The 9,977-nt window shown below is 40.5% G+C and overlaps 1 non-coding gene across 1 annotated transcript; it reads left to right on the forward strand.

Annotated features, from left to right (window-relative positions):
* Window positions 1-8,995: 8,995 nt before the first annotated feature.
* LOC112711436 (small nucleolar RNA R71) lies at window positions 8,996-9,103 on the forward strand. The gene has a single exon (XR_003157488.1). It is a non-coding gene; the product is annotated as a small nucleolar RNA R71 (small nucleolar RNA).
* The last annotated feature ends 874 nt before the right edge of the window (window positions 9,104-9,977 follow it).

Genomic DNA, 9,977 nt, shown 5'->3' on the forward strand with positions numbered 1-9,977 from the left:
ATGTGCTTATGTCATGAAGGCCCAAGTGAAAAGTTTGAGACTGAGTGGTTAAAGTCGTGATCCAAAGCAAAACGAGTGTGCTTAAGAGCTCTGGACACCTCTAACTGGGGACTCTAGCAAAAGCTGAGTCACAATCTGAAAATGTTCACCTAGTCATGTGTCTGTGGCATTTATGTATCCGGTGGTAATACTGGAAAACAAAGTGCTTAGGGCCACGGCCAAGACTCATAAGTAGCTGTGTTCAAGAATCAACATGCTTAACTAGGAAAGTCAATAACACTATCCAAAATTCTAAGTTCCTAGAGAAGCCAATCATTCTAAACTTCAAAGGAAAAAGTGAGATGCCAAAACTGTTCAGAAGCAAAAAGCTACAAGTCCTGCTCATCTAATTAGAATTAATATTCATTGATATTTTGGAATTTATAGTATATTCTCTTCTTTTTATCCTAATTGATTTTTAGTTGCTTGGGGACAAGCAACAATTTAAGTTTGGTGTTGTGATGAGCGGATAATTTATACGCTTTTTGGCATTGTTTTTAGGTAGTTTTTAGTAAGTTCAAGCTACTTTTAGGGATGTTTTCATTAGTTTTTATGTTAAATTCACATTTCTGGACTTTACTATGAGTTTGTGTATTTTTTTGTGATTTCAGGTAACTTCTGGCTGAAATTGAGGGACTTGAGCAAAACTCTGAAAAAGGCTGACAAAAGGACTGCTGATGCTGTTGGAATCTGACCTCCCTGCACTCGAAATGGATTCTCTGGAGCTACAGAACTCCAAATGGCGCTCTCTAAACGGCGTTGGAAAACAAACATCCAGATCTTTCCAGCAATATATAATAGTCTATACTTTATTCGGAAATTGACGACGTAACTTGGCGTTGAACGCCAAGTACATGCTGCTGTTTGGAGTTAAACGCCAGAAACACGTCATGATCCGGAGTTGAACGCCCAAAACACGTTATAACTTGGCGTTCAACTCCAAGAAAAGCCTCAGCTCGTGGATAGATCAAGCTCAGCCCAAACATACAACAAGTGGGCTCCGGAAGTGGATTTATGCATCAATTACTTACTCATGTAACACTAGTAGCTAGTTTAGTATAAATAAGACTTTTTACTAGTGTATTAGTTGTCTTTTGACCATTCGGTCTTTTGATCATCTTCATGGGGGCTGGCCATTCGGCCATGCCTGAACCTTTCACTTATGTATTTTCAACGGTGGAGTTTCTACACACCATAGATTAAGGGTGTGGAGTTCTGCTGTACCTCAAGTTTCAATACAATTATTATTATCTTCTATTCAAATCTCTTTTATTCTTATTCCAAGATATACGTTGCACTTTAACTTGATGAATGTGATGATCCGTGACACTCATCATCATTCTCACCTATGAACGCGCGTGACTGACAACCACTTCCGTTCTACTCTAGGCCGGGCGTATATCTCTTAGATTCCTCAATAGAATCTTCGTGGTATAAGCTAGATAGATGGCGGCATTCATGGGGATCCGGAAAGTCTAACCTTGTCTGTGGTATTCCGAGTAGGATCCCAGGAATCCGAAAAGTCTAACCTTGTCTGTGGTATTCCGAGTAGGATTCCGGTATTGAATGACTGTGACGAGCTTCAAACTCCTGAAGGCTGGGCGTGATGACAAACGCAAAAGAATCAATGGATTCTACTCCAACCTGATTGAGAACCGACAGATGATTAGCCGTGCTGTGACAGAGCATTTGGACCATTTTCACTGAGAGGATGGGATGTAGCTATCAACAAGGGTGATGCCTCCAGACGATTAGCCGTGCAGTGACAGCGCATAGGACCATTTTCCCGAGAGGATTAAAAGTAGCCATTAATGATGGTGATGCCCTACATGCAGCTTGCCATGGAAAGGAGTAAGAAGGATTGGATGAAAGCAATAAGAAAGTAAAGATTCGAAAGGATTCTAGCATCTCCACACGCCTATCTGAAATTCCCACTATTGATTTACATAAGTATTTCTATCCCTTTATTTTATTTATCTTTTAAATATCGAATCCAATTACATTTGACCCTATGAATCCACTTAACTGAGATTTACAAGATGACCATAGCTTGCTTCATACCAACAATCTCTGTGGGATCGACCCTTACTCACGTAAGGTATTACTTGGATGACCCAGTACACTTGCTGGTTAAGTTGAACGGAGTTGTGAGCTTCTCTAACAGTGCTTGGAACCCTTTTATCACAATTTCGTCCACCATCTATGTTACACTTACGGTACATAGCCGGTCCCAAGCCCGGATAAAGAAGGAGGATTGTGTTACGTCTTTGGCAATCAACATAAAAATATAGCCGAACCCCCATGACATGAATCAAAGACATTATTACGCTAAAGTTAGGTCGTTGCCTGGAAGCAACACACCGTATGGCTCGAGTACAGTGTCAAAGCAAGAGCCACTGCATCGGTGTCCGGATGTAGTGTTAAATGAGCAAGGGTTCTCGCATTTTCGTAAACGGACGAGGGTAAATAAGCTAGTTCACAAAGTAAAAGGTAAAGGTCGAAGCGACAGAAGGTTGAGATTTGGGACATGGAACATAGGCACTCTAACAGAAAAGTCCATGGAGGTGGTGGACACCATGACAAGGAGGAAGATTAACATTATGTGCCTACAAGAAACGAAATGGGTTGGTGCAAAGGCTAGGGAGTTAGATACTTCTGGTTTCAAACTTTGGTATACAGGAAAGGTGAAGAATAGGAATGGGTTTGGAATAATTGTGGATAAGCAGTGGAAGAAGGACGTAGTGGATGTCAAGAGGGTGGGAGATCGGAGCATCTCTATCAAACTTGTAGTGGAGGGAGGTGCTTTCCATGTGATTAGTGCCTATGCACCGCAAGTGGGTTCAGACGAACAACACAAGATAAGGTTTTGGGAGGATCTAGAGAGTTTGGTTCAAGACATACCTTTGGGAGATAAGATTTTCTTAGGAGGAGATTTAAATGGCCATGTTGGGAGAGAAGTGACTGGATAGGGGTGATGGAGTGCAGAAGCTGGTGAATTAAAAATTTATTAAAATGGTTACGTTGCGAGTATAGTTCTTAACTCACCAAAAATCTGCCTATCAATTTAGAAATATGTCACAGAAAGTTTAAATTAAAATTACTGGGAGTTTTAAGTCCCAGGTCGTCTCCCAACGAGTTGCAGAAAAGTGTGCTGTTTTATTAATCAGATATTCCAAAAAGTTGAGCTAAGTAAATTGGGATTTAAATTGAGGAATTTTAAATAATATAAATAAAAGCCTTGACTGGGAATTGATTGGTTAGAATCTCTATCATTGATGGAATGATTTTTAAGATTGATTTATAATTAATGGTTACTCTGTTTGGTTATCCCTTACTAGGTAAGAGAAAGTCAAACAAGTTGGAATGCCAGATCTGTTCACGAGTTACAACCCACTTAGTTCAAAGGGATTGGCGTTGGTGACAGGATAGCAATTCAACAATTAACCCAACTACAAATTTTTTCTTCAATCCTTCCAACTCAAGAGTTCCTTTTAATCAATTCCCCATCAAGGAACGAAACTACTCACGCATTGTAAATAAAGAATCCATGGCACATGAAAGGGAATTAAAAGAAGACATGATTATTGGAATTGAAATTAAATTAAAAAGAAATAATCCTTGCATTAATTAATCATAAAAGTATCTGAATGACAAAATTGAACATAACAAAGAACATGGAAGAATAAAACCAAGTTAAGAGAACAAACTAGAGTGATGAAGTCTTGATGAGGAAATAACTCTTCTCAATGTTCCAATGCTAAGACCAATTGAAAGTTAAAATTCAAAAAAGCTATAGAGAGAAAACCTAAGAGAGTCAAAAACTAGATCTAAACTACTGAATGAATGAATGTCTCTGTTGTTTCTGCATATTCTCCGACTCTAGTCTGCTGTTCCGGGCCGAAAACTGGGCCGAAATAGGGTCCAAAATCACTGGTTTCGGATTCTGCAGATTATGCAGATCGCGCATGTCACACGATCGCGTCGTCCATTCGGACGCGTCGCTTGCGCTTTCCTCTTCACGCGTTCGCGTCATCCAAGCTACCGCGTTGCTTGTGCTTTCCAATCCGCGCGGCCGCACAAGCCATGCGGCCGCGTCACTGCGATTTGCGATCCTTCGCGCGGTCGCGTGAGCCATGCGACCGCGTCATTTTTTGCTGGTTATCTCCTCAAATTCTTGTGTTCCTTCCATTTTTGCTAGCTTCCTCTCCAATCTCCGTCTCATTCATGCCCTATAAAGCCTGAAACACTCGACACACAGATTATGGCATCGAATGGAATAAAGGAGAATTAAAATTAAATAATTAAAGTCTCTAGGAAGAAATTTTCAAACGTAATAAATTCAGGAAGGAAATCTAAATGCATGCTAAATTGATGAATAAGTGGGTAAGGATCATGACAAAACCACACAATTAAACACAATATAAACTATAAAATAGTGGTTTATCAATGGGAGTATTCACGAAGGTTCTCCAGTTCCTGCAGTTGCAACTTCCTTTCAGCTCCGGCCTTCTCAATTTCCATGTTGCACTCTTTAACTGCCCAGAAGGCTCTGTGTTCGATTTCAACTGGAAGATGACAAGCTTTTCCATAAACTAAACGGAAGGGACTCATCCCAATGGGTGTCTTGTATGCTGTTCTATATGCCCACAGTGCATCTTGTAGTCTGGTGCTCCAGTCTTTTCTGTGAGGCTTTACTATCTTTTGCAAGATACATTTAATTTCTCTGTTTGACACCTCGGCTTGCCCATTTGTTTGGGGATGGTAAGCTGTTGCAACTTTATGGATTATCCCATGCTTCTTCATCAATCCTGTTAGTCTCCTGTTACAAAAATGGGTGCCTTGATCGCTCACGATCGCTCGTGGTGATCCAAAGCGGCATATAATATGGTTTCTCACAAAGGAAACAACAGTGTTAGCATCATCAGTGCGGGTAGGAATTGCTTTTACCCATTTGGAAACATAATCTACAGCTAACAATATATAAAAATATCCACGAGAATTTGGAAATGGACCCATGAAGTCAATGCCCCAAACATAAAAAATTTCACAGAAAAGCATATATTGTTGAGGCATCTCATCCCTCTTGGATATGTTACCAAATTTCTGGCATGGGTGACAAGATTTACAAAACTCAGCAGCATCTCTAAAAAGAGTAAGCCACCGAATCCACAGTCTAAGATCTTTCTAGCTGTTCGTTGAGGGCCAAAATGTCCTCCACTCTCAGATGAGTGACAGGCCTCTAAAATGGACTGGAATTCTGATTGAGGTACACAACGTCTAATTATCTGGTCAGCGCCACATCTCCATAAATATGGGTCATCCCATATATAATATTTAGACTCGCTTTTCAGCTTGTCTCTTTGATGTTTAGAAAAATGTGGAGGAAATGTGCGGCTAACTAAATAATTAGCAACAGGTGCATACCAAGGGACTACCTCAGATACTGCTTGCAGGTTGTCAAAAGGAAAATTATTATCTATAGGAGTAGAATCATCCTTAATATGTTCAAGGCGACTCAAGTGGTCTGCTACTAAATTTTGATTACCACTCCTATCCTTGATTTCTAAATCAAATTCTTGTAACAGCAGTATCCAACGTATAAGTCTTGGTTTGGATTCTTTTTTAGCCAATAGATACTTTAGAGCTGCATGGTCCGAATACACTACTACTCTAGTACCAAGTAAATAAGCCCAGAATTTATCCAGAGCAAAAACAATAGCAAGTAGCTCTTTCTCAGTAGTAGTATAATTGGACTGGGCAGTGTCTAAAATCTTAGACGCATAGGCAATAACAAAAGGATTCTTACCTTCACGCTGAGCCAGCGCTGCTCCTACTGCATAGTTGGAAGCATCGCACATGATTTCAAATGGCTGGCTCCAGTCGGGTCCTCTCACAATTGGAGCTTGAGTTAAAGCAGTCTTTAGCTTATCAAATGCTTGTTTGCAATCCTCACTGAACTCGAACTCAATATCCTTTTGCAGTAATCTGGATAAGGGAAGTGCCACCTTACTAAAGCCCTTAATAAATCTCCTGTAGAAACCTGCATGGCCAAGGAACGAACGGACGTCCCTCACAGAAGAGGTGTAAGGTAAACTAGAAATAACATTCACCTTTGCTGGGTCTACAGAAATACCATTATTAGATACCACATGTCCCAATACAATCCCTTGCTTTACCATAAAGTGGCATTTTTCGAAATTCAATACAAGGTTTGTATTAATACATCTATCTAATACTCTAGATAATCCATCTAAGCAAAGGTTAAAAGAATCACCATAAACGCTAAAATCGTCCATAAAAACTTCCATACAGTCCTCAATAAGATCAGAGAAAAGACTCATCATGCACCTTTGGAAAAGTAGCTGGTGCATTGCACAAGCCAAAGGGCATTCTCTTATAAGCATAAGTCCCAAAAGGACATGTAAAAGTAGTCTTTTCCTGATCCTCAGGAGCTATATGAATCTGGAAATAACCTGTGTAACCATCTAAAAAGCAATAATGTGATTTACCTGACAGGTGATCTAGCATTTGATCAATGAATGGAAGTGGATAGTGATCCTTACGAGTAACTTGGTTGAGATGCATGTAATCAATGCAGACTCTCCAAGCATTCTGAACTCTAGTTGCTATGAGCTCTCCATGTTCATTTTTCACTATAGTGACTCCAGATTTCTTGGGCACCACTTGTACTGGGCTTACCCATTCACTGTTTGAAATGGGATATATGATACCTGCCTCTAATAGTCTGGTCACTTCCTTTTTGACAACTTCCAAGATGGTGGGATTCAATCTTCTTTGCGATTGCCGGACAGGTCTTGCTCCCTCTTCTAAAAATATTCTGTGCTCACATACTTGAGGGTTGATTCCCACTATGTCTGCCAAACTCCACCCAATTGCCTTCTTATGCTTCCTCAGTACATCAAGTAACTGCTCTTCTTGTTGAGAAGTCAGTTCTCTTGCAATAATAACCGGAAGCTTCTGCTCATCCTCAAGGTAAGCGTATTTGAGATGTGGAGGGAGAGGTTTCAATTCTAACTTTTGATCATGGGCAGGCTCTGGGTTATCTGGGGCTTGTGAAAATGGCGAAGTGTTCTCATTGTCAGTTAAGAGGGTCCCCACACTTGGACCTTGTCCAGTGTGCCTCTCTTCAAACTCTTCTTTTTGAACTTCAGCCACACTTTCGTCTATGACATCACATTGGAAGATAGAACGATCTTCTGGGGGGTTGTCAATGGCTCCATTCAGATTGAAGATTACTATGCGGCCATCTATTTCAAAGGAGTATGTCCCTGAAAAAGCTTCCAATTTGAATTTTGATGTCTTCAGGAATGGTCTTCTAAGTAGGATTGATGATGGCTTATCTGAATCATTATGGGGCATCTCCAAGATATAAAAATCAGTGAGAAATGTGAGCCCTTTAATGTTCACCAAAACATCTTCAGCAACTCCAGCCACTGTAATAATGCTTTTATCTGCTAACACAAAATGAGCTGCCGATCTTTTTAAGAGAGGGAGCCTTAAAACATCATATAGACAAAGGCATTATACTGACACATGCTCCTAAATCACACATGCAATCATAAATTACTACAGCACCAATAGTACAACTAACTATGCAAGGACCTCGATCACTACATTTTTCAGGTAATCCTCCCATTAAAGCAGATATAGAACTACCTAAAGGAATAGTTTCTAATTCATTAATTTTGTCTTTATGGATACATAAGTCTTTTAGAAACTTTGCATATTTAGGTACCTGCTGAATAACATCAAAAAGGGGAACAATTACCTCAACCTTTTTGAATATTTCTACCATTTTAGGATCAGGTTCCAGCTGCTTCCTAGGCTTCCTTGCAATTTGTGGAAATGGAATGGGAGTAGTGTTTTCTGTGGTGCCTGCACCTTTTTGTGCTTCTTCCTGTGGTTGAGCTATCTCTTCTTCAGCAATGTCCTGTATATCCTCTTCCTCTTCAACATCTTCGATTTCTACCACCTCTTCAGCTGAGGCGTATTCTGGTGAGCTTGGTTCCTCCTGATTCCTCTCCTGCAGTGTGGTTCCGGACCTCAGGGTGATGGCATTAATGCCTCCCTTTGGATTGGGTAATGGTTGAGAGGGGATTCCAGTGGTGCTTGAAGGTTGGTTACTGGAATTTTGTGCTGAACCAAGTTGTGTCATAAAAGCTTGCAGAGTAGAGGTGAAACCATTCAGACTGGCGTTAATACTGTTCACGATGGTATTTTCCATGGCCAGTTGTCTTTTCTCAAAAGCTTGTAATAAATATTCATTAGAAGATACAGAAGAATGAGTAAATTGAGAGGTTTGCTGCTGATTGTTCGGTGGTCCTTGGTTTTGCCTCAGGTGAGGTGCTCGGTAAGGTTGATTTTGCTGCCTGTTGTTGTAATTATTCCACCTCTGATTTCCCTGATTATCTCTGCCTCCCCTATTATTGTTGTCCCTCCAATTCTGGTTTGAATTATCCTGCCATCCATGGTTATTATGTCCACTTTGATTGTACCATTGGTTGGGACGGTCATAGAAGTTGTGAGCGGATGCCACCATGTTGTCTTCTTGTTGGAGCTGCGGGCATTCATCAGTGTAATGACTGTAATCAGCACAAATTTCGCAAATTCTTTGTGGAACTAGTTGTTGGTTTTGCTGCGGTTGAGTTTGCTGAGCTTGTTGATTTAACTGCATTTGCTTCAGCAGGTTGGTCATTTCACAGATGCTTCGATTTAGAGCAGCAGTCTCTATGCCAGAAGATACTTCTGCAACGGCCCTTGAACGGCCTTGCTTCTGTCTGTGGTTCCGAGTAGATTCAGCTAAATCACTGATCAATTGCCAAGCTTCATCAGTGGTCTTGTACTTCTTCATAGACCCATTGCTAGCACTTTCCAATGTGGTCTTATCTTGGGGCCTCAAACCTTGTGTGATATAGCTGAGTAGCACGATCTTGTCAATCATGTGGTGGGGGCATGCTTCCAGAAGATTATTGAAGCGCTCCCAGTATTCAAAGAGAGTCTCATTGTCATCCTGAACAATTGTAGAGATATCCTTCCTCAGTTTATCAGTAACTTCAGATGGAAAGAATTTCTCCAGAAACTCCTTTCTGAGTGTATCCCAGTTGGATACATTTGCTAGAGGTTGAGTGTAGTACCACTCTCTTGCTTTTCCCTCAAGAGAGAACGGAAAAGCTTTCAGCAGAATTGAAGTTTCATCAGTGCCATCACGCCTGACAGTAGAACAGGCTGCCTGGAAATCTCTCAAGTGCTTGATAGGCTCTTGAGCAGGTAGGCCATGAAACTTGGGCATCAAATTTAGCAATGCGGTCTTTATTTCAAAATCCATAGCTACCGCTGGATGATGTGCTTGAAACGGTTACATTGTAAAATCAGGAGCTCCTTCCTCCTGAATGGTAACTCTTCTAGCTGCCATGTTTTCTGCACGTAAAACAACTGAATCAGTAGAACGGGGCTGGTTTCATCCACAGATTCACTTTCAGGTCCGCCCTCAGAGCGGACTAACCTACGTTGTTCTCGCCTTATTCGTGAAATTCTTCTTTCAATTTCAGGATCGAATATTAGCAAGCATGGATCAGGAAGTGAACGTGTCATTTGACAGAAGAAACATGCAGCTCATAGTAGCAAAATTAAATAAAATGCAAGTAAATAAATTCTAATTAATAAAATTATCATTCTATTGCAACTCCCCGGCAACGGCGCCAAAAATTGATGGAGTGCAGAAGCTGGTGAATTAAAAATTTATTAAAATGGTTACGTTGCGAGTATAGTTCTTAACTCACCGAAAATCTGCCTATCAATTTAGAAATATGTCACAGAAAGTTTAAATTAAAATTACTGGGAGTTTTAAGTCCCAGGTCGTCTCCCAACGAGTTGCAGAAAAGTGTGCTGTTTTATTAATCAGATATTCCAAAAAGTTG

The sequence above is a fragment of the Arachis hypogaea genome, chromosome 1 (assembly GCF_003086295.3).
Source record: "Arachis hypogaea cultivar Tifrunner chromosome 1, arahy.Tifrunner.gnm2.J5K5, whole genome shotgun sequence".
Taxonomy (NCBI): Eukaryota; Viridiplantae; Streptophyta; class Magnoliopsida; order Fabales; family Fabaceae; genus Arachis; species Arachis hypogaea.